We start from the raw sequence: 26071 nt of genomic DNA, 5'->3' as shown, positions 1-26071 counted from the left end.
AACAAACCACAGCAAAATAAAGTAGCTACAATTAATAATAGTTTCTGTGAAAGAAAATTAGAGAATTGGGGTAATAGGTAACCTCTACTGAATACTATTTAGAAATGTTTTTCTATTATGTAACTCCTCGACTCTTCTTACGCTTCCTCACTTGTCATAGGAGTGATTGTTGAGTTCAGTCGGAGCATGCATAGAACAACTCCTTTCTCCCCCTTCTTCTATGAAGTGTACTTGACTGTGTGGTGTAAGTGCTCATGCCTTAAGTGTTTAGAATCCAGTCCTGCCCCCATGGGGAAAACCTGCAGTTATTTAACCTCTTCCACTCCTTCCAATTGTGATGCTACCTGTCTACAGAAAGCATGTTCTCTCAATAGCTCACTTCTTTCCCATTAATTTTAAAGGTGTCCCTCCTGCTCTTCTAGATGATAAACTGATCCTTTGGGGGTTTAGGAAGGCTTTCAGATTTTTCACTATGACCTCAAAGACATCACCATCTAGAATAGGGACTAGCAAACTACAGTCTATGGCTTAAATTTGGCTATAGCCTGTTTTTGTTTCTTAAGGATTGGGCAAGGAGACCTGGGTGGCTCAGTTGCTTAAGCGTCCAACTCTTGATTTCAGCTCAGGTCATGATCTCAGGGTTTGTGAGTTTGAGCCTTATGTCAGGCTCTGCACTGACAGTGTGGAGCCTGCTTGAGATTCTCTCTCTTCCTCTCTCTCTCTCCCTCTCTCTCTCTCCCTCTCTCTCTCTCTCTGCTCCTCGCATGCTCTCCCTCTCAAAATAAATAATAATAATAAAAAGACTGTACAAAAAACATAGATGAATATGTAACAAGGACTGTATGTGCCTTGCAAAGCCTATAATATTTATAGTCTGATCCTTTACAAAAAGGTTTGCTGACTCCTAATCTAAAACATGGAGCCAGGAATCTTGAGAACTAAACTGGTAATAAAAATTGGAAACAATAAAATACATTTGGATAAATTCAGACTTCTGCTAAAGCCAACTAAGGTGGTTGACTTTGAATGTTGGTGATATTTTATTAAGTATAAAACATTCTGATTTATGATATTGACAGGTTTTAGAAACTTCTATTGGTTAATGTAGCCAGGTTTTTTTTTAATGTTTATTTATTTTGAGAGAGAGAGGGAAGTGTGTGTGTGAGCGAGAAGGGAAGAGTCAGAGAGAGAGGGAGAAAGAGAATCTCATGCAGGCTCTCCACTATCAGCACAGAGCCCAACATGGCGCTCAGTCTCACGAACTGTAAGAACATGACCTGAGCCGAAATCAAGAGTCAGACGCTTAACTGACTGAGCCACCCAGGTGCCCCTAATGTAGCCAATTTTTACAGATGTGCAAAGAGCTTTACTTCTTGATATGAGATCAGATGAGGCTTAGAGTACATCGCATGTGTTATGTTTGAAGGTCATAACAGTTTACAAATTTTTTGTTTGTTTTTCATTTTTGTTTTTGTTTGCACAGAGAGATAGTTATTTATATAAAGGAAGAGACATGGTCCTCATCAAAGATTCAGGACTCAAAACATGTTTGGTCCTCCGTGAAGGAGTAAGGCTCAATAATAGGCCTGGGTAAGAAAGTGCTTTATCTAAATGCCACAAAGACAGACAGTTCATCTTTAGCGAAAGCATGCACCTCCAAAAAGCTGCAAGCCACAGGTAATTTCGTGGAGGCTGAAAGCCTTGGCAGAAGTGTGGCAGCCCCTGGCTTTGGCAAACAGACTCAGCACAAGTTCATGGCACTAGAGGTGGCCCTTTATTAGATGTGACTGCTGACATATGGACAGGCTGCTGAAGCTTGACCTACATGCTTATTTTAGATGTAGGTGGACCTCGAAAGCTGTAGAGAGGAGTCTGGAGGCTTTGGCAAGCAAGCCAAAGAAGCAAAGATTCACCTCTAAGGGAAAGAGAGCCTTAAACTTCAAGGGCATCTAAATCCTACCAGGGTGTGAAGGTCTACCTTTAAGTTGTTAGTTCCAGGCCTAAGTAGATGCTGGAAATAAGTTGCTTTATATTTTGTTGTTCTGTCTTTTTGACCTGCCTTCATAGCTAAGAGATAGATCTGTGAAGAGATTGAATTTGAATTTATGTGGATTTTCCAAATTTCAGAAAACATGTATTCTCACTTTGGCTTTGGATTTGTTAACTATATACGAGAGAGAAGCCTTCCAAAGGGGGCAGATTCCATAGGTCTAAGCAATTATATTGTGAATGGCAGTAAGAATGATGCAATAACATTGAATTGAAGATGCTTGCTCATAGGAAATTGTGGGGGTTATATAGTAAGAGAGAAGTCCTCTTCAATTCAATAATGGGGACTCTTAAAATAGTCCTAAGGTGAAACGGAAATTAAGATGCCTGGAATTGAGTGAGAAAGTGAGTTGCTTCAGACAGGATCTGGTGACTCGGGCTGCCATTGTTCCAAATTTCTAAACTTTGGAAGAATGAAAAAATTATGTCTTAATTGCACTCTCCCCCCGCACACATACATTGAAAGAAAGAGTTTGAACAGATACGTATCTCCCAATTTTGGTAGACACATAGTGTCAAAATTAATCTTTTGTGACAATGTCTTGACAATTTGAGTGTAAATTCCTAGGTCATGGATTCTGGACAACTGCATCCTAGTGATGCTGAAACCAAGATATTCTTCTCTCACTCTCTGTCTCAGTGTGTGTGTGTGTGTGTGTGTGTGTGTGTGTGCGCACGCGCGCATGCGCACGTCTCCTCCCCCTCTCTTTCTTACTCAGCACTGAGTTTCTGATGAACTTTGGCAGTAGTAAACCCTGAGATCCAGGAATGTCATTCCACCTGGGATAACTGGCCTACAACTTGGAAGTTGGCTTGTTTTCTCCATTTGGTGGCTATGGAATTACATTAACTAGTCTTAAGGGCCTCTTGGCTCTAAACTAATTTGACTCCTGAGGTCTTCCTCCAATCTTAAAGAAGCCCAGCTCCCCACAGGCATCAAGTCTTCTCTGTCAAGGACTGAGCAGAACAAGAAATTGGGAAAGTATGAATTTTATATTCTATTCTATTAAACTTTAGACACTAAGGCAAGAGAAATTGATTTGGAATGTTTACCGCAGATATATTTTTTATTTCTTTTTCTTTGCTGGGTGATAGGTTCTTCTGCCCACCCAAGCATTCTAACTCCTCCTTGAGGCAAGTGATATTTAGAACACTCCCGTTTTTGAAAAAACTTCTGGTTTATTCAGTAGCTATCTCCATATCTAGGTTAGTTTTCTATTCCCCATTTCTATTTTCTAGCTTCATCTCTTTTTTTTCTTTCCATTTTTTTCTTCCTATGATTTCTCTTACTTCCTGTGAGCCTAGAATGCATTAAAATATGTTTCATCTGTATTTTGTACTGCATAAATACATCATGGTATTTTATCACCTATACTACTGCAAACAAGTCTCTCCAATGTATTCCTGACAATTCCAGTAAAGAAACATTTTAAAAAACTCTTCTTTTTAAAAATTCTATAATGACATTTCAGTACTCTTTAAAAGAAATCCATACTCCTTAGTGGACCATGTAAAAGCTATTCTGTATGTGTTTCTTGAAACTCAGCCTTCACACTTTCCCTGTAACCATTGAGTTCTGGCCACAGTGGTCTCAGTTTAATTGTTCAAGCACTTTCTGGTTCCTTTTGGTCATTCAGGTCTGGGCTTACATGGCACTCTTTCAATGCCTTGCCTGAGCACCATATCTGTGTAAATCCTGTCACTGTGTTTGCTTCAGAGCACTTGCACAATTTGCAATTATGCGTTACATTTACATTTACTTTCGTAATAGTAGTATTGGCCCCTCAATTGCAATTTCCTTGGGGGAAGCACCACGTTTACTTTTATTTTAAATAATCAGTACTCTGTATATGACTTGGCAAATAGAATTCAGTAAATTCAATAAATTTTGTTGAATGAATGAATGAACAGCAAAAAAAAATTTTTTTTCTGACTTATTGCAAATAATTTTCTCCAAGATTCAAGCTAAAACATAAAATCTAAGAACCGAGTGTATTCAGATTCAAAATTTTTCTGAAGAGGAGGGGGTAATTGTTAAATTGTCTGGTAATGATAATTACCAACAGCATTCATTAGGTTTCTGTTTTACTTTGTTGCATTTCTGAGTAATCTGCAAAATGAATTGGTATCGTTTCTGATCCCAAAGAGACCAGCGAATGATGACTGATGACACTGTGGTATATATAATAAAGGTTTTAATAAAGAGTTACTTCTGATCCACTCTTATTCAAGCATGTGTTGTGAGGATGCAATGATTCTTCTTTCATCTTCTCTATTTCCTTTTTTTAACACAATACATTCCAGCACTCTTGTCTGAGTACAAATTTCCCTAGGACACGAAAATGCATGTAGACTCAACCTAGTTTTTCCATTTCAGAATGATTCCTAAAAAGGAGGGATAAGAACAGGAACAGAGAAGAAACATTTAAGAATAGTAGAATTGCATGTAGTATATCTGATTATGCTAAGCCTTCATCAGAACTGGTGAAATAGGCTCTTTACTAAGAATTCTAACATTTGTGAGAAACCACTTAAATCAGAGCATGGGTTAGTGCATATTTTCAATAGAAATTTGTTTCCAGTCAGATTCAGAGACTTTTTTCTGACAATATGCGATTACCTTATATTCATCCAACTGCCATTTTCAACTGCTATCATGTAGCCCAATTCCCAATGCATTTAAATCAATTTCAAACCTTTCACAATTTTCCATGATTTAATTAAACAGAACAGTCTGGTTGTATCAGGAAGTTACTTTTCTCTAAATCTTCGACATATCAGTAATATTAGTGAGTATTTAAGATTTCTCTGGACACCTTTTTAGGGAACCTCCTGGATAGTAAATGAGCTGCCAGGTTTTTCTGTCATCTAGTTCCTCAAAATTGCACTATTAATTTATCAAAGAACTTCTGGCTGTCCAAATAATATCTTTCAAAAAAAAATACATTAGCTTCACTATTTATTAAATTATAATCTCTTGACTCACTTCCTTCTAGATGTTTTAGCTTAGCAGTCTTCAACTATTTGTAGCTCACATATCACGTAAAGGAATTGTAAAAAAAAAAAAAAATCCTCCTACTTTTTTTAAGTTAACAACCAAAATTCTTTATGACTGTAAGTAGTTTCAAAATATAGTTTCTGGCACAATTTACATATTTAAATTTTTAAGTAAAATGGTTTAATTACTCACTTAAAAATCTCCAGTGGAATCTAAATACCATAATAATTTTTTTGTTCTGTGTTTTTTTAAAGTTTTTATTTAAATTCCAGTTAGTTAACATACAGCATAATATTAGTCTCAGGTGTAGAATTTAGTGATTCAATACTTTCATACAACACTCAGTGCTCATCACAAATGTACTCCTTAATGCCCATCACTCATTTAACATATGCCCCCTCTCACCTCCCCACTGGTAATAAATCAGTTTGTTCTCTATAGTTAAGAGTTTTTCCTTGTTTTTCCTGTCTTTTATCTCCCCCATGTTTGTTTGTTTTATTTCTTAAATTCCACATATGAATAAAATCACATTGATTTGATACCACATTGTGTATTTAAAAACACATGAGCAAGCTCTTTTTATATAATCATTTACATCATTCCTTTCTTCTTTTACCCTAATTTTCCTTCCACTTCACTTAAAATTTATCCTAATGTATAAACTTTTAATGCTTATACAACATCTATTTATCACCTAAACTTGGCAACAAAAACAAAAAATAAAAAATTCTATGTAGATAGCTTATACAAATGTAAACACATGCATATAAAATTTTATTTCTAGTGACTATACGATTTACATATTAAAAATTCTTCTGGATTGATTGATCATTATAATTTTTTTTTTTATTAAAAAGTGTTTAGTGTTTATTTATTTTTCAAAGAGAGAGAGAAGCAGAGACAGAGACAGAGTACGACCAGGGGAGGGGCAGAGAGAGAGGGAAACACAGAATCTGAGGCAGGCTTTTTTTCTCTAAGGAAAAAAGTCAAGCTGTCAGCACAGAGCCCGACGTAGGACTCGAACTCACAAACTGTGAGATCATGACTTGAGCCAAAGTTGAACGGTCAACCAACTGAGCCACCTGGGTGCCCCCATTATAATTATTTTTAAAGAGTCACTGAAAATAGCATAAACTATTAAAATTTTGGTACGTATAATTTAAAACATGTAAAACAACTTTATTAAAAAGATATTTCTTAATGAAACAGATAAAACTTATTTTTTTAATAAATATTATTTATTACTAGAAGAAGAGGAGAGAATCAATTCTCAGGCTATTTTCACATTTATACAAGTAATCACTGAGCAATTTTGGTTATGTATAAATAGAAATGAAAAGAATTTTTCAGTAATAATCTCAATTCTTTGAATTCTTTTTGTGTTGCATACCAATGTCACCTAATGATCTATCATCAAAAAAATAGTTTATGATTATCTAACAACTTGAGGAAGTCTTTATTGTTTTGTCAAAAAAAAAGAATTAGAAATAATAATAATATTTGCAGAAGACCTTTTTACTCTATCAAATGATTTAATTATACCTGCTACTTTTCCACTTAGAGGCATATATTCAGAAAATAGAAATATTATTAATTCAAATATGCCTTTGCCTATTTAATATTTTGAATGAAATGCTATTACCATATTTATTGAACAAACTCTTGTGAAAACCTTGGAACTTCAGATTTGGCTTCTTCAAGTTTTGGAAGATGTCATGTAACCTAATTGGCAAAGCCAGCTCTCATTGTCAAGTCAATCAGCCAAATCAGTCTTATTTCCTGTCAGAAAAGCCTGACTCTATTTTTAAATTCAATAAATATGTTAATACATTTTATTACGACAACCATTTTACTTCTGAATTCAAAGATAGGTAAAGAATGGATTCGTTACATGAGTTTGCTTCCTAAATGAAATAAAGCATTGTCACCTTCAATATTTCTTACCGATAATAATTCCTTTGCTAGCATGGAACTCAACATCAAAAGCATTGCAGTTTTTGACAATGCTAAAAGGAAAGGAAGTTGAGGTCACCAAATGAAATTTTTTTTTATTATCTCCACTACTACTCTTTAATAGAGATGAGTTCAGAACACTCTAACACTGTGCTTTGCAGATGACAAGGAGTGACAAAAAGCATTAGTGAAGTTTATGATGTGTTCATTAAAAGAACTTAAGAGTTGGCACCAATACTTTAATTGTCCTTCTGTTTGGTACTTCCAAGGACTTAACACTCAGGAGCAAAGCACCATAAAATGGATGTAGAGTGAAAGAAGGGCAATGGAGGATGTGGTGGCAGTGGTGTGCTAGTAAAAGCTGAACAACTGACTAAGAATAATACAAGGCATATACATACACACACACACACACACACACACACACACACATATATATATATATATGTTATTACAAATTTTATTTATACAAACAATGTGCAGCATACAATTTGCAGGTGATAATAAAATGCACAGTAGTCTTCATTATAAATTCCATATGGGAAATTGATTCTCATAGGATGCTTTTGTTGATTTTTGGCAAACTCCTGTATCCATAGTCAATCCTTGATTGCAACTGATGGATGAACACAGTTCTGACATGAATGCTGATTGATAATTTATTTACAATAACAAGAAAGATGAAAGTGGAACAACAAAAACATGTCAGAATTTGACTTGTTTGTCAATGACGTGAGTGATTTCTTAGCTGAATCAGTTCATAGTTTTCAATTCCTGGAAGAATATTTCCTCATTTTTTTTTGTACCATGCACAAAGTAATGGACACTTTTAAATTTTATCTGAATTCTTAACATTTTCTCCTTCACTTTCTAAAGTGTAGCTAATCAATAACAATAAACCAAACTCCGTTGCAGTGTTTGTCAATTTACTTAGTGATTTCAAATGACCACGGGGATGTCACTGCATGTGGAGTTTGGAAGAAATATATAGCAAAATACCATAATATAATATTTCCAACAAATAGATGTAGTAGATGTAAATAATGTCAAAACAGATAATAGTAAAAATGTAAAATTAAAGGGATGTGATGAGCTTTGAGTATTTGCTATCTTTGGCTTTTAACACAATTTATTTGATTATCATGTTTACATTACTTAATTTTTAGTAACAGCTGTGCTTAACGACTGGCTTACAAAATTTCTGAAAATTTCACAATTGACTCTCATGAGCCTGTGTGAACCAGTCCCAGTGACCACTGGGGAAAGGCCAAGAGAAACATCATGACTCCTTGACTACAGTTAAACTCCCAAGAAGATTCATTGTAGGAAAGAGGACACATGGAAGTTGAAGATCTACAAATTACTTCTTTTAGTTTTCTAAAGGAATTGTTTAGATTCCTCAGTTCGTGATTTTCAAACTCATGCATGCAGTCTTTTAGATGGTATTTTCTTTCTTGTCTTTCCTTTAATTTATTCTGCAGTGCTTTTTCACTCACACTAAAAATGACACTTTTCTTCATTCAAGGCAAGAATAATCCAGTTAGTGACCATCCACAGGTGTAGTAGATTGAAATAATTGTTTCAATTCTTCATACCCCTGTGGTATTATACACCATCACCCTTGCCAGCAGTTCCTGGTGGGTAGGTGTACTCTTCTACATTTAGACATTGGATTTGAGCATTTGGGCAAGATATGCAGATATGCCACTCTGATCTCCTTTCAAATAAGGACTCCCTGACTTCACCTGACATCCCCTGCAGAGATGCATTGGCTAGAGGCTCTCAGGAGTCTTCTTGCCCAATTTTATGCCTTTTCAGGGATGTCTCACATCCGAAGACTGAATGGAGGTAAGAGGGCCTGAACATTTTGCCAGAACACAGAACAATTTGATGGGCCATTTCAACTCCAGAGATCTCTGTGAAGTCTGTAAGTTTGGGTGAATCAAATCTACTGACCTACCTCATAGCTCAACTATTCTCTCACTGTCAGTCCTGCTTCCTCCTCCTTTCTTCCACACATGTCGATCCCAGGAGCACTTCATGATAAACAACCTGAACAGAAAACTGTCTCAGGGTTTGTTTCCTGGAGAAATAAAACTGCAACAATTGATGCCAGGAGTGGCTTGGACAAACAGGCAATAATATAATATTTGAAGGTTGGAGTACTCACCCTCCAGCAGCACTGATGGTGGGTAGGACACAGGTAACCCCTGGCACAACTGGTGATCCCATTGTAAAAATTTCAATCTGTAAAAAAATAATGATGAATTTGGGCTCATATAATTGTGAAAGAGAAAGCATTACCGGTACAATGTATCAAGCATTTGAAAAATATGAAAAAACCCAATATCTATAAGACTAATGGGATTGAATGGTTATTGCTAAGCTATAGCAAACTCTAGAAAACGATAACAGGCTGAGAGTGATGAACTGTCAATTGAAACGCAAGTGTGAAAGTGTAAGGGTTTCCTTGGTAGCTGATAATGAGGGCCTCATTTCCTCCATTGGGAGAGCAGAGAAAAATGTAGACTAGGACAAGGGCTTAATTGGCAGAGTATCTATCTGAGCTCCCAAGTTTAAATGCCTACTGAAGCAGGTCAGCTATGTCAGGTTAGGCCCTATTTAGGAAAGAATGACATCCTGACATTGGGATGAGGGCATCTGGGATGATGCTCTCAAAAATCCTTTTTTTTTTTTTTTGAAATTGCTAAATTCCTTTATACCTTTTCATGCTTCCTGTTAAGAATTTGTGTCTTCTGTAATCCTGGTGTGTCCTACAGGTCAACCTACACCTCTCTCAGGATCTTCCTCCACTTCTATTGGCTACTAGGCCTATACCTAGGGTTAAGTTTCAACATAACCCAGCTGCGAACTCCTGAGATATAGGATTTAACACAATATAAAAATTGATAAATTGGATCTTATCAAAATGAAAATGTTTCCTCTGTGAAAGGCTCCTTAATGGATGAAAAGACAAGTTACAGACGGGGAAAATGTTGGCAAACCACATGTCCAAAAGAGGACAAATACCTAGAATATACACACACACACACACACATATATAATTATTTATATATATAATTATATATAAAATATATTATATATATTATTGACACATATATCAAATATATATTATATATATATTTTCCAAGATATATATATATATATATACACACACACACAAACCTCAAGTGTGTGTGTATGTGTGTGTGTGTGTATATATATATATATATCTCAAAAGTCAAGAGTAAAATACAAAAAGTCATACTAGACAATGGGAAAAGGCATAGTCAGACATTTTATGGAAGATGATATACAGATTGCAAACAAGCATGTGAAAAGTTATTCAACAAAATTAGCCATAAGGGAAATACAAAATTAGACTACAGTGACCACACACCTATCAAAAAGACTAAAAAAGTGACAACATCAAATGCTGACGAGCATGCAAAGAAACGCTATCACTTATACATTGCTGATGGACATGTAAAATAATATATAGTCTGGAAAACAATTTGGCAGTTTCTTGCAAAGCTAAACATACAGTTACTACATGACTCATCAGTTTTATTCCTAGGAATTTATCCCATTAATGAAAACTTAGGTTCTTATAACAATCTGTACACAAATGTGTTTAGCAGCTTTATTCATAATAGCCAGAAACTAGAATCAGCCTCGATGTCCAACAGTAAATAGTTAAACTGTAGTATATATACACCATGCTGAGAAAGAAAAAAAAAAAGGCAAACCTAAAAGGTCAGAGGCTGTATGATTCAATTTATTTAACATTTTGAAATGACAAACTTTTATAAATGGAGAAGAGATTAGTAGTTTGCCAGGGTTAGGGACCAGGGATGGAGTGAGGTGAGGGGAAGGGGATGGATGGGGTTATGAAAGGTCAACAGGATATATTTTGCAGTGATGGAACTGTTCAATATCTTGACAATGGTCACAGATACACTAACCTGCACATATGATAAGATTGTATAAAATTACACACACAAATGAGTATAAGAAAAATGGGAAAATTGAATAAGATTGGTGGCTTATAACAATGTCAAATCCTGGTTATGATAATATTCTGTGGATTTATAAATATTACTATTGGTAGAAACTGAGTAAAGTGTACCTAAGATCTTTCTGTTATTTCTTTTTTTTTTTTGAGGGCAGTTTTTATTTTATTTTATTATTTTTTATTTTTATTTTTTCAATATATGAAGGTTATTGTCAAATTGGTTTCCATACAACACCCAGTGCTCATCCCAAAAGGTGCCCTCCTCAGTACCCATCACCCACCCTCCCCTCCCTGCCACCCCCCATCAACCCTCACCTTGTTCTCAGTTGTTAAGAGTCTCTTATGCTTTGGCTCTCTTCCACTCTAAGCTCTTTTTTTTTTTCCTTCCCCTCCCCCATGGGTTTCTGTTAAGTTTCTCAGGATCCACATAAGAGTGAAAACATATGATATCTGTCTTTCTCTGTATTGCTTATTTCACTTAGCATAACACTCTCCAGTCCCATCCATGTTACTACAAAGAGCCATATCTCATTCTTTCTCATTGCCACGTAGTACTCCATTGTGTATATAAACCACAATTTCTTTATCCATTCATCAGTTGATGGACATTTAAGCTCTTTCCATAATTTGGCTATTGTTGTGAGTGCTGCTATAAACATTGGGGTACAACATAATTTGGCTATTGTTGAGAGTGCTGCTATAAACATTGGCCCATCAGTACTCCTGTATCCCTTGGCTAAATTCCTAGCAGTGCTATTGCTGGGTCATAGGGTAGGTCTATTTTTAATTTGTTGAGGAACCTCCACACTGTTTTCCAGAGTGGCTGCACCAATTTACATTCCCACCAACAGTGCAAGAGGGTTCCCGTTTCTCCACATCCTCTCCAGCATCTATAGTCTCTTGATTTGTTCATTTTAGCCACTCTGACTGGCGTGAGGTGATATCTGAGTGTGGTTTTGATTTGTATTTCCCTGATGAGGAGCGACGTTGAGCATCTTTTCATATGCCTGTTGGCCATCCGGATGTCTTCTTTAGAGAAGTGTCTATTCATGTTTTCTGCCCATTTCTTCACTGGGTTATTTGTTTTTCGGGTGTGGAGTTTGGTGAGCTCTTTATAGATTTTGGATACTAGTCCTTTGTCCAATATGTCATTTGCAAATATCTTTTCCCATTCTGTTGGTTGCCTTTTAGTTTTGTTGGTTGTTTCCTTTGCTGTGCAGAAGCTTTTTATCTTCATGAGGTCCCAGTAATTCATTTTTGCTTTTAATTCCCTTGCCTTTGGGGATGTGTCAAGTAAGAAATTGCTGCAGCTGAGGTCAGAGAGGTCTTTTCCTGCTTTCTCCTCTAGGGTTTTGATGGTTTCCTGTCTCACATTCAGGTCCTTTATCCATTTTGAGTTTATGTTTGTGAATGGTGTGAGAAAGTGGTCTAGTTTCAACCTTCTGCATGTTGCTGTCCAGTTCTCCCAGCACCATTTGTTAAAGAGACTGTCTTTTTTCCATTGGATGTTCTTTCCTGCTTTGTCAAAGATTAGTTGGCCATACGTTTGTGGGTCTAGTTCTGGGGTTTCTATTCTATTCCATTGGTCTATGTGTCTGTTTTTGTGCCAATACCATGCTGTCTTGATGATGACAGCTTTGTAGTAGAGGCTAAAGTCTGGGATTGTGATGCCTGCTGCTTTGGTCTTCTTCTTCAAAATTCCTTTGGCTATTCGGGGCCTTTTGTGGTTCCATATGAATTTTAGAATTGCTTGTTCTAGCTTCGAGAAGAATGCTAGTGCAATTTTGATTGGGATTGCATTGAATGTGTAGATAGCTTTGGGTAGTATTGACATTTTGACAATATTTATTCTTCCAATCCATGAGCACGGGATGTTTTTCCATTTCTTTATATCTTCTTCAATTTCCTTCATAAGCTTTTTATAGTTCTCAGCATACAGATCTTTTACATCTTTGGTTAGATTTATTCCTAGGTATTTTATACTTCTTGGTGCAATTGTGAATGGGATCAGTTTCTTGATTTGTCTTTCTGTTGCTTCATTATTAGTGTATAAGAATGCAACTGATTTCTGTACATTGATTATGTATCCTGCAACTTTGCTAAATTCATGTATCAGTTCTAGCAGACTTTTGGTGGAGTCTATCGGATTTTCCATGTATAATATTATGTCATCTGCAAAAAGCGAAAGCCTGACTTCATGTTTGCCAATTTTGATGCCTTTGATTTCCTTTTGTTGTCTGATTGCTGATGCTAGCACTTCCAACACTATGTTAAACAACAGCGGTGAGAGTGGGCATCCCTGTCGTGTTCCTGATCTCAGGGAAAAAGCTCTCAGTTTTTCCCCATTGAGGATGATGTTAGCTGTGGGCTTTTCATAAATGGCCTTTATGATCTTTAAGTATGTTTCTTCTATCCTGACTTTCTCAAGGGTTTTTATTAAGAAAGGGTGCTGGATTTTATCAAAGGTCTTTTCTGCAAATATTGACAGGATCATATGGTTCTTATCTTTTCTTTTATTAATGTGATGTATCACATTGATTCATTTGCGAATGTTGAACCAGCCCTGCATCCCAGGAATGAATCCCACTTGATCATGGTGAATAATTCTTTTTATATGCTGTTGAATTCGATTTGCTAGTATCTTATTGAGAATTTTTGCATCCATATTCATCAGGGATATTGGCCGGTAGTTCTCTTTTTTTACTGGGTCTCTGTCTGGTTTAGGAATCAAAGTAATACTGGCTTCATAGAATGAGTCTGGAAGTTTTCCTTCCCTTTCTATTTTTTGGAATAGCCTGAGAAGGATAGGTATTATCTCTGCTTTAAACGTCTGGTAGAACTCCCCTGGGAAGCCATCTGGTCCTGGACTCTTATTTATTGGGAGATTTTTGATGACTGATTCAATTTCTTTCCTGGTTATGGGTCTGTTCAAGCTTTCTATTTCCTCCTGATTGAGTTTTGGAAGCGTGTGGGTGTTTAGGAATTTGTCCATTTCTTCCAGGTTGTCTAGTTTGTTGGCATATAATTTTTCATAGTATTCCCTGATAGTTGCTTGTATCTCTGAGGGGTTGGTTGTAATAATTCCATTTTAATTCATGATTTTATCTGTTTGGGTCATCTCCCTTTTCTTTTTGAGTAGCCTGGCTAGAGGTCTATCAATTTTGTTTATTTTTTCAAAAAACCAACTCTTGGTTTCGTTGATCTGCTGTACAGTTTTTTTAGATTCTATCTTGTTTATTTCTGCTCTGATCTTTATTATTTCTCTTCTTCTGCTGGATTTAGGCTGTCTTTGCTGTTCTGCTTCTATTTCCTTTAGGTGTGCTGTTAGATTTTGTATTTGGGATTTTTCTTGTTTCTTGAGATAGGCCTGGATTGCAATGTGTTTTCCTCTCAGGACTGCCTTCGCTGCATCCCAAAGCGTTTGGATTGTTGTATTTTCATTTTCGTTTGTTTCCATATATTTTTTAATTTCTTCTCTAATTGTCTGGTTGACCCATTCATTCTTTAGTAGGGTGTTCTTTAACCTCCATGCTTTTGGAGGTTTTCCAGACTTCTTCCTGTGGTTGATTTCAAGCTTCATAGCATTGTGGTCTGAAAGTATGCATGGTATGATTTCAATTCTGTATACTTATGAAGGGCTGTTTTGTGACCCGGTATGTGATCTATCTTGGAGAATGTTCCATGTGCACTCGAGAAGAAAGTATATTCTGTTGCTTTGGGATGCAGAGTTCTAAATATATCTGTCAAGTCCATCTGATCCAATATATCATTCAGGGCCCTTGTTTCTTTATTGACCGTGTGTCTAGATGATCTATCCATTTCTGTAAGTGGAGTGTTAAAGTCCCCTGCAATTACCACATTCTTATCAATAAGGTTGCTTATGTTTGTGAGTAATTGTTTTATATATTTGGGGGCTCCTGTATTCGGCGCATAGACATTTATAATTGTTAGCTCTTCCTGATGGATAGACCCTGTGATTATTATATAATGCCCTTCTTCATCTCTTGTTACAGCCTTTAATTTAAAGTCTAGTTTGTCTGATATAAGTATGGCTACTCCAGCTTTCTTTTGGCTTCCAGTAGCATGATAAATAGTTCTCCATCCCCTCACTCTCAATCTGAAGGTGTCCTCAGGTCTAAACGGAGTCTCTTGTAGACAGCAAATAGATGGGTCTTGTTTTTTTATCCATTCTGATACCCTATGTCTTTTGGTTGGCACATTTAGTCCATTTACACTCAGTGTTACTATAGAAAGATATGTGTTTAGAGTCATTGTGATGTCCATAGGTTTCATGCTTGTAGCAATGTCTCTGGTACTTTGTCTCACCAGATCCCCCTTAGGATCTCTTGTAGGGCTGGTTTAGTGGGGACGAATTCCTTCATTTTTTGTTTGTTTGGGAAGACTTTTATCTCTCCTTCTATTCTAAATAACAGACTTGCTGGATAAAGAATTCTCGGCTGCATATTTTTTCTGTTCATCACATTGAAGATCTCCTGCCATTCCTGTCTGGCCTGCCAAGTTTCAGTAGAGAGATCGGTCATGATTCTTATAGGTCTCCCTTTATATGTTAGAGCATGTTTATCTCTAGCAGCTTTCAGAATTTTCTCTTTATCCTTGTATTTTGCCAGTTTCACTATGATATGTCGTGCAGAAGATCGATTCAAGTTACGTCTGAAGGGAGTTCTCTGTGCCTCTTGGATTTCAATGCCTTTTTCCTTCTCCAGATCCGGGAAGTTCTCAGCTATGATTTCTTCAAGTACACCTTCAGCACCTTTCCCTTTCTCTTCCTCCTCTGGAATACCAATTATGCGTATATTATTTCTCTTTAGTTCATAACTTAGTTCTCTAATTTTCCCCTCATACTCCTGGGTTTTTTTTATCTCTCTTTTTCTCAGCTTCTTCTTTTTCCATAATTTTATCTTCTAGTTCACCCATTCTCTCCTCTGCCTCTTCTATCCGAGCCGTGATTGTCTCCATTTTATTTTGCAACTCGTTGATAGCATTTTTTAGCTCCACCTGGCTGTTCCTTAGTCCCTTGATCTCTGTAGAAGAGATTCTCTGGTGTCCTTTATACTGTTTTCAAGCCCAGCGATTAATTTTATGACTATTATTCTAAATTCACTTTCTGTTATATTGTTTAAATCCTTTTTGATCAGTTCATTAGCTGTTGTTATTTCCTGGAGATTCTTTGAGGGGAATTCTTCCATTTGGTCATTTTGGATAGTCCCTGGAGTGGTGCAGGACTGTGGGGCACTTCCCCTGTGCTGTCTTAAATAACTTGCATTGGTGGGCAGGGCCGCAGTCAGACTTGATGTCTGCCCCCAGCCCACCGCTGGGGCCACAGTCAGACTGGTGTGTGCCTTCTCTTCCCCTCTCCTAGGGGTGGGATTCACTGTGGGGTGGCATGGCCCGTCTGGGCTACTTGCACACTGCCAGGCTTGTGGTGCTAGGGATCTGGCGTATTAGCTGGGGTGGATTGGCAAGGTGCACAGGGATGGGAGGAGCAGGCTCAGCTTGCTTTTCCTTCAGAGACCCGCTTCAGGAGGGGCCCTGTGGCACCAGGAGGGAGTCAGAACCGCAGGATGGATGGATCTGCAGAAGCCCAGCGTTGGGTGTTTGCATGGTTCAAGCAAGTTCCCTGGCAGGAACTGGTTCCCTTTGGGATTTTGGCTGGGGGATGGGTGAGGGAGATGGCACTGGCGAGCGCCTTTGTTCCCGCCAAGCTGAGCTCTGTCGTCTGGGGCTCAGCAACTCTCCCTCCCATTGTCTTCCAGCCCTCCCGTTCTCTGAGCAGAGCTGTTAACTTATGATCTTCCAGATGTCAAGTCCTGCTTGCTGTCGGAACACACTCTGTCAGGCTCCTCCAGTTTTTCAACCGAGACTCAGGGGCTCTGCTTGGCCGGCAGGCCGCCCCTCCGCCCTGGCTCCCTCCCGCCAGTCCGTGTAGCGCCCACCGCCTCGCTGTCCTTCCTACCCTCTTCCGTGGGCCTCTTGTCTGCGCTTGGCTCCGAAGACTCCATTCTGCTAGTCCTCTGGTGGTTTTCTGGGTTATTTAGGCAGGTGTAGGTGGAATCTAAGTGATCAGCAGGACACGGTGAGCCCAGCGTCCTCCTACGACACCATCTTCCCAAGATCTCTGTTATTTCTTAAACTACATGTAAATATACAATATGCTCAATGAAAATTTTAATTAGACAATCATTATGATTTAGTAGCATTTAACCCAGTATTGTATGTATAATGAAAGGTTAGAAAAATTGTTAATGTAATTCATTACTAAATTAAAAGCTTAACAGGGAAGGATTCTGAGACTTTTTCAAATATACAAAACCATTTATATATTTTAAATACTATGTTCTTATTAAAATAAATAAGCAAAACCTAAGAACAGAACTACCTCTTGGCAATTTAAGGATAGAAAAAAAACTTCATAACCTAATGATAAAGTATATACGCAGTTATCCATTGCAAACATCTTGCCTAATAATGAAATATTAGAAACATACTCCTTAAAGCCGACAACAACATTCAAAACCACTGCTTCTCCTCAGCAGTGTTCTAAAGAGCCAATCCAATGCTAAGAAAGTAAACAATAATAAGATTTAAATATAATGAAAATAAGACACATTTATGACTGATATGACTACCTAAGAAAAAGTAATATCCAACACAATCAACTAAATTATATTCGACCTAATAAAAGAAAAGTGGTCAGACTAAAGATGAACTTTAAATAATCCATAGCTTTTCTGTTTAATGGAATTACCTAACCAAGAAATATAAAAAGAAAAAAAAATACTGCATCTAGAATAGCAACAAAAAAAATGTAAAGACTTGAGAAATAAACTTAACAAGAAGTGCAAAAAACCTAAAGAATAAAACCTATTGAGGGGCACCTGGGTGGCTCAGTTGCTTAAGCATCCAAGTTCCACTTAGGTCAGGATCTCACAGTTTGTGACTTCAAGCCCCAAATGGAGCTCTCTGCTGTCATCGCAGACCCTGCTTCAGATCCTCTGTCTCCGTCTCATTCTGCCCCTCTCCCCCACTTCTCTCTCAAAAATAAATAACAATTAAAAAAAAAAAAGAATCAAACCTACTGAAGGGCATAAAAAAGGCCTGAATTAATGAGAAGATATTCAATGCTCTTTGTCAAAGTGAAGTTCTGACTGAGGAGAGATTACTAACTTATTGGATGTGAAGACCAAATTTTTAAAAATATTTATTTATTATTTTTGAGAGCGTGCAAGCAGGGGAGGGGCAGAGTGAAGGGCACAGAAGATCCAAAGTGGGCTCTGCACTGACAGGCTGACAGCAGTGAGCCCAATGTGGGCTTAAACTCACAAATAGTGAGATCATGACCTGAGCTGGAGTCTGACACTCAAGCAGCTGAGCCACCCATGCACCCAAGACCAGTTTTTCTTTTAAGTCAATTTCTCCCAAGTTAAGGTTCTCATTCAGGGGATAGTCTCTTAAAAACCTCAACAGGACCTTTTCTGGAACTTGATTTTATAATTCCTTCAGAAGAAAATTTTAGCCAAAAAGATTTTGAAAAGAATACTAATGGGGAATTTGTTCCACAAATTTTCACAATGTTCTATCAACATTGTCCTACACATTAGATTCAAAGGACAGATAATTTCCATATTTTTGAAACTGCTTTGGAACACAGAGATGTATGGAAATTTTCTCAATTCGTTTATGAGAGTTGCATAATTCTGATGCTAACACCGGATATAGTGCAAAAATAGGCTATAAAGACACAGTAAATAAATGATAGTAATACTGACCCAAGAAGATCCAAATTGACAACTGACGCAGAATTGACTTGAGAAGCAGATCCATGCATATGTGGGTTTTAATTATTATTAATTATGGCAATTTAGAAAGAACACTGTTGCAAAATGCACTTGATATAAGTTGTATCAAACATTAAAAAGTTTCTATGCAGGTTAGATAGTTATTTGTATAAAAATTTTAAAAGTAAAATATATGTATATATATATATAGAGAGAGAGAGACATAATAATATTTTTTCAAACTTGGGGAGAGGAAGAACTTTCTAATTAAATATCAAGGAAAATACTGAAAAAACTTTTCTATATAAAATTTTTAAATTTCTCTAAATAAACAATGTCAAAATATAAAAGGCAAATGTTTCTGGAAGAATTACCACTTGTTATATATATTCCAGACAGAGAATTTTTTTATTACAATTAAAAGTTTTCCAATATGTTATTTGTCACATGGAAAAAGCATTTGTAGGGCACCTGGGTGGCTCAGTTGGTTAAGTGTCTGACTCCTGATTTCAGTTCAGGTCATGATCTCATGGTTTGTGGGTTCAAGCCCCGCGTTGGGCTCTGTGCACTGACAGTTCAGAGACTGCTTGCGATTCTCTGTCTCTCTCTCTCTCTCTCTCTCTCTCCCCTCCCCCTCCCATAATAAATAAATAAACTTAAAAAGAGAGAAAAACATTTGTTAAAATAACATAGGGAGAGTGTTGACTACTTAAAAATGATATATTTTATATAGATATAAAATATACTAAACTACAAAATGGTTATATATATGAACACACATATCTGTTAGAAGCAGTGCTAAAGGGGGCTTTCACTTTTTCTGTACATGGTTCTCTATTCTTTGACTATTAGAAGAAAGATTCACGCGTTACTTTAGAAATGAAAAAAAGTTTAAAATCTCACAGGATAAAATCATTACTCTCAGGATTACTTCACTTCCAGCCTTTCATTCTTCCAACCCCTATCAACTAAGACGATGATACAGCATCTGGAATTATGTTGGTTAAAGCAGATTGTTTCACCTGTGGCACATCCAATATCCACTTGCTTTGGATGAGCCCTGGGAGTCCTTGTGCTTGTTGAATTCCTACTCTCTGGTAATCCCCTTTTCATATAATTTTTCTAGCACCTCTTACTATGGCAGTTCCTCTCCTTAGTGGTTCAGTTTCCTATGAGTATGGACCCCTACCCTTAAGGCTAGCGTGCTCACACATCATTTTGCCCTCAGAGTGGGACAAAGGTGAGATATGCTTTATTCCCAGTTGCTTTTATCACTGTGGGTGAATTAGATACCAATCTCAGGTCACATCTGTTATAGGAACTCACTCTGCTTTGCTGCATTTGTTTGATGAAATCTCTGAGCCACCCAAAGGAAACTCACAGTAGCTAGAACCTTTTGGACAAGGTGCATCACATGCACTGCCTGGCTCTTGGGTTAGCTGCCAAACTTAAAGCCTAGGTTGTTTCTTTTGCCCTGCTTCTGTGTAGTCCCAGGCTTCTTCCTCTTCTCTACCGGTCAAATCCTGGCTATTTTTCATTTGCCCCTCAATTTTCTCTTCATCCACTTCCCTTTTTGCTCTGTGTCCTGAGAAGCTGACCTCTATAGACTGTCTCACCACTGAGATGATCAGAGGGCTGGAGGAAAGAAAGATCAGGGTATTTATTCCCTTCTGGTTTCTCCCCACAAAGCCAGCATTCCTTTCAAATGGTTCTCTCCTACAGCTACAAGACTCACAGGCTTCTGGCAACTGCTCCCTCCCTTTATCCCTTAAATAGTAACTATTGCTTGCACAGGATTTTTAACTATTCCTGTAAGTTTTCTTTAATGTTGCCCATGCCTTTATTAATAGATTCCTTACTAAAAGCTTCTTTAGCCACTGTTTTGACTGTGCTGCCTGTGTCCTCTTAGGGTTCTGATATAAGCCATATTAATGCAACTGGTAATACTCGAGCCTAAGAGCTTTCCAGTTATGGTACTTAAAGTAGCAGGATCACAGTCCTTTGACTTTGATTTTTAAAATCTCTTTCCTGTTAAAGACAAAACATATTCATAAAGTAAGCAATGAAACAGTTCTTGTCCAGTCACCTCAAGTGTAGATGTACTAAAGACACCTGATGTTTCTTTAGCCCCTGGTTAAAGAAAATATGGTATTTTAGCATTAATATCCATGCTGATAAAGTAGGTTTTAAATCTAATTACTTATATCTGTAAACCAGTGTTAAAAATTGTGAATTTAGAAAACTCTTAAGTTCATTCTTAATCTATTCAGCATATTTTCTTTTTCTTTCTTTTTCTTTCTTTCTTTCTTTCTTTCTTTCTTTCTTTCTTTCTTTCTTTCGTCTTTCTTTCCCTCTTTCATTCTTTAAATTATTTTATTTCCTGCTAAGTTTTAGGCCGCATTATTTTGTGTCTTCTTTCATTAGATCACAATTTCTTTTGGGGTATGTAAACCACTTTGTCTATTGTATTTTTCAATTTACAGTTGAATAATTTGATTAAAAGGCAAAGTCGTATATAAGGTAATTGAAGCTGTGGTTCAGTGTAAGTGATTTCTAAATTTTTTGGTAGTGTACCTTTATTTAGCCAATATTTACTGAGCTTTTATTATGTGCCAGACATGTTTTAGGATCAGGGTTTTCATGTAGCAAAAATTCATGGTGCATGACAGCCAAAGTAGTTTTTATAGCAAAAATCAAAAACACAAATGCAAAACATGTCTTTTTTTTTAAAGTTGCTATTCATTGGCTTTTAATGCATAGCAAAGCACAGTTTTATTATACTGTTTCTATGGAAAAATGCATTCTAAGTATTAACCAACGTTTAAGTGGATGCTTGGCTTTCAATCTGTTTAAATTGAAAACTGTTTCTATATGACCCCTTTTAACATTTAGAAGAAGATGCTCCGAAGGCATATAAATCTAGGTTAACAATCAGAACTATAAAAGAGGTAATTTCATCCTCGCTTTAAATCATTTTTGGCACTTCTCTTTCCTTGCAAATGATAAGGAAAAACAAATGAAGTCTTAGAAATTAATTAAATATAGACCATTATAACAAACAAAATTTAGCCATTGCCCTAAACCTCAAATCAGAAATAAATAATTACATTAATGGCACTTATCTGGGACTGAAGCAAAACAGCAAGGGGATGGGTACTTAGTGACTTGTCTTTTTTGGGAGTGGAGGGGCCTCAGCAGGTGATAGTAGCCGTGCTATAAGTGATGATGTCACACGTTATTATGTCAGGAGATCATCAGTTCCCAGAAATGCTGACCATCTGTCTTGAAATATGTTCAGCATATCACTCATAATACAAAATCTTCTTTCCAGGCTCCTTAATTTGGCGGCTGTATCCATTTTTAAGTTTAGCTTGGTAAAGGATTTCTGTTCTTGTAAGATGAGTCATTTATCAAATCCTAGTACAGCTTTTGTCAGAAAATTTTAAATGTAATTCTTAATGTATGATAATGCTTCTTTTAATTTAATTCTTTTAATTGTTCAATGCTTTCTTCACCTTTACCATTCTATTTTAAATTAGATTTGGGTCCTGTGATAATTTGAGATTTTTGCATCTAGTCTATCCACTCTCCTTTTCAAAGACATTAGAAGACACACAGTGTAGTTTTGATACTTTGTTTCTAGTGGAAGAATGATAAAGTGACCTAACCGATCTTTTCCTGACTCTGAAAACTTCATATTCTGAACGGAAATGGTGTACTTGGCCATTTGCTCTGCCACTTTTCCAACATTTATCACTGTCGTTTAGAAGCCGTGAGGGTGTGTGTGCTGCTTCTTGAAAAGCTGTCATGCTGATTACTCTTATTTTTAGATCTAAAGTGTGCTTGATTCTATTTGTTTCGCAGCCCGCCAGCATATAGACCGGCTATAGTTTTTCAGCCACACTTTACGCATAGAGTTTGCCATTTCTGTATTTATGTTAATGCTAGAAAAATACCTCCTGCGCATAAAAATACTTGCAGTGTAGGTAAGACTATATCTGTGAACTATACTTTAAAATTCAACTTTAAAAACAGCCTCTTGGAGCATTATTTACAATGAATCAATACTTTTAGAGCTCTTGTGTTCAGGATGCCTTTAGCAATAAATTACTGTGTTCGTTGATTGTTAGATTGTTTTTGAACATTTATTTGTTTCTAATAGGCACCTATAAATCTTAGAAGATACATTCAGTTGGGTAGCTAGTACATTTGATTTGCAGATATTTGGGTCACAAAGTATAACTTCAATTTAGAAAAAAAAAAACGATCAGTAGAGTAATTTATTTTCTGCACACATATCACTTCCTAGACATTAAGCCTGACTGGAAACTTGTCTGTAGTAGACAATGTGATTGTCTTGCAAACATCTATTTTATCCCTGGACCAGTGTGAAGGCCACTGTCTAGCCCCAGTGTGTAGCATTATGTGATTTGAGTGAAATTAATTCAATCTTGATTGGTAATCCATGTCTCTAGACACAGCGATTAGTTTAGTGATGTGTGTGTGTGTGTGTGTGTGTGTGTGTGCGACCCAGTTCTAAGCCAAAGAGTGCAAGGTATTCTACTGGCTAGAGGGCTTCATTCAAGGATGACCCATTTAGCATCGGCCTCAGGACTTGTGTTCTTTACATATGGGAAGCAAATGTATGTTCCCCACCTAAAACCACCATCATGGGACCTGTGTAAACAAGCTACAGTTTGAATGGCACACCATACAAATATGCAGTATACAATGAGCATAATCGTACCTGGAAATTCTGATTAAATCCTGGCTGCTGCTGGTGGCAATCTTATGACAGTGAGTGAAAGCCAGTCTGAGGACAAAGCTGACATGACAGTAGAGCTTAGAGAATTATACAACCAGGGAGTTGTGTGTGTAGACAAATACTTTTGTAATAATGGCACCATGATATTTATGCTATCAAAGCTGATATGCATTATCTTACTTCTTTCAACTTATCCAAAAAAACAAAAGATAAATTGAAGAACTCGAAAGGAAGCTAAATTTCAGGCAAAATTTTTACCATGAGAACTTTTAGTTATTAAAAAATGCCCTTAAACAGAAAAAATTATGAAAATAGCTGAGAGTTTAGGGTCAGCATGTTTTCTTCCAGTTAAATGATCTGATTTTAGAGAGTAATACTTGAAGCAGGAGACAATTAGCATTATTTACTTTCTTTTTCACTCATTATTTTTGAAAAGGCACATAATACTTATGTTCTTTTCTACACCATAATTCCTATTTTTTCATCTAAGTTCTACATGTAAATGGATTTACTGCCACCATTCTTTTTTCCCATGGCTTCTGCATCCCAGACCTTGTTGAGTCATCTTGTGGTCGGAGTCATGTCATTGCTGAGTACTATTTTTAACTAGATATACTTTCCTTTGATAACCATTTCTTTCCCTTGGAACTTCATAAACACATTTTCAATTTTTGCTGGCATGGAATATTTCTGAGGAAGTCTAAGGTTGACCTCAGTATCCGCCCCCCACCCTTAGAAGTGAACTCTTGTTAGCTGGGTGGAGAAGGACTTTTTTCTTTATTTTTGAATCTCTGTAAATTAATTATGAAATCATTTCTATTCGGTCACTTTAAGTCAAAATTTCCAAAAAAAACCTATTTCTTTCAGTTTGCATATTTAAGTCTTTCTACATGTTATTATCACTTTCCTATATTATACCTACAAATGTTTTTCTATTCCTTTGTGTGTTTCTCTGGAATCCCTCCTAAAGGAACACACATTACCTTTATGCTGTTTCTCCCTTACTCATCCTTCTTATCCATCATCATAGCTCTGCTTGTTTTAATCTCATTGCCTCTATCTCTGTGTTCATTTGGTTACCTCCAGCCCTTTATTCAACATTAATTGTATTTGATTTTAGCCATGTCTGTTCTGATTCCTGCTATTTAGAGTTTGCTTATTATATTATAAATTGTGTCCTTTAGTTCTCAATTTATGTTCTTAGCTTTGCAATACTCTTTTGCTGTGTACTTTTTTGTTATAACATCTCAACTTTGAACTATCATATTTCCTCTTACCTTTCAAAACATAAATGAATTGCTTTACTAAGGTCTTTTATAGCATAAAACATTGGTAAGAAATCAGTCAGTTCTCCCTGCATCATGTGTTCTAAAATTATTTGTTTCTGTGGTATATTTGTATAGTTTTCACACCACTTCTTTTCATCTTGCTAATGATAAATTTAAGTGTTCCATCCAGATCCTGTTGTTCTAATGTAGTACAAGCTAATTCTCTTTGATATTTGGTATTTTCTCAACATAAGTAATTTTGTCTTTCTGCAAGTGTTCACTCTCTCCCTGGCTCCATGAGAGGAGAATAATTTCCTGCCTTGTTGATTTTGAACTTCACTATATGACATTGATTCTGTACCTTACCTTCCATGGCCAATGCTTGCATGATGACTTGTATGCCTGGGCTTCTGCCTTCTGCCATGAAAGGAACATACTCTGAGCAGTTGCTAGTCTGAGAATGAAGAGGTATGTGAAGCAGAATTAAATTCAGTCCCCACTCTTGAGCCAATCCAAGACTCTCACAGCGAAGCCCAGGAGTATCACAGATATTTCTCAGACTTGTAAGAAAAATACATGTTTTGGTTTTTTGTGTACAAGTCCAGATTGTATTATTTCTTGAGGTTATGAGGTTGTTATTCAGCATTACTGCTACAAAATTTGATTAATACATCTTCCCACTTTATTTGGAAATATTTTGCTTTTTCCTCTCAAATTGATTGTTTTCAAGGTACTTTTCTAAGGCCTCAGACTATGTAAGTAGGGAAGGGGATAGTTTAGTTAGGCTGAGACAGAGCTAGGTAAAAGACTTATATTCTGCTTTTTTCTGAGATCCCATTAAATGCCCTGTACCCAGGAAATATTCCACTTCTATGGCTTGGGCAACTTCCCCATTGTAGTAGAGGACCATGGAAGATGGTAGTTCTTGGTGGTCCTTCCTACTGACCTATGACATTGAGGTGGTCTTCCTTTGGTATTTAGGGCCTCTGACCTTTCCCAGTCCTGTTCAATCATTGGCTTAATCTTCTTGCTCTCAAATTAGAAGATATCAGTCTAAATCCTTAGACTATTATTGAGACACACCCTCTTTCCCTGTCACTAGCTCTGTGGAAAGAGAGTTAAAAGCCATACCATGTCACCTGCTTCTAGATATGTTTGCCTGCTTGGTTTTGGCATGTTTCTCCTCGTGCTTCTGAAATAAGCCTGCTTGGTTGCTACAGAAGAATT

This window comes from Leopardus geoffroyi, chromosome B1 (assembly GCF_018350155.1).
Source record: "Leopardus geoffroyi isolate Oge1 chromosome B1, O.geoffroyi_Oge1_pat1.0, whole genome shotgun sequence".
NCBI lineage: Eukaryota > Metazoa > Chordata > Mammalia > Carnivora > Felidae > Leopardus > Leopardus geoffroyi.
The sequence above is the reverse complement of the archived record's forward strand: the minus strand, read 5'-3'. Positions refer to the sequence as shown.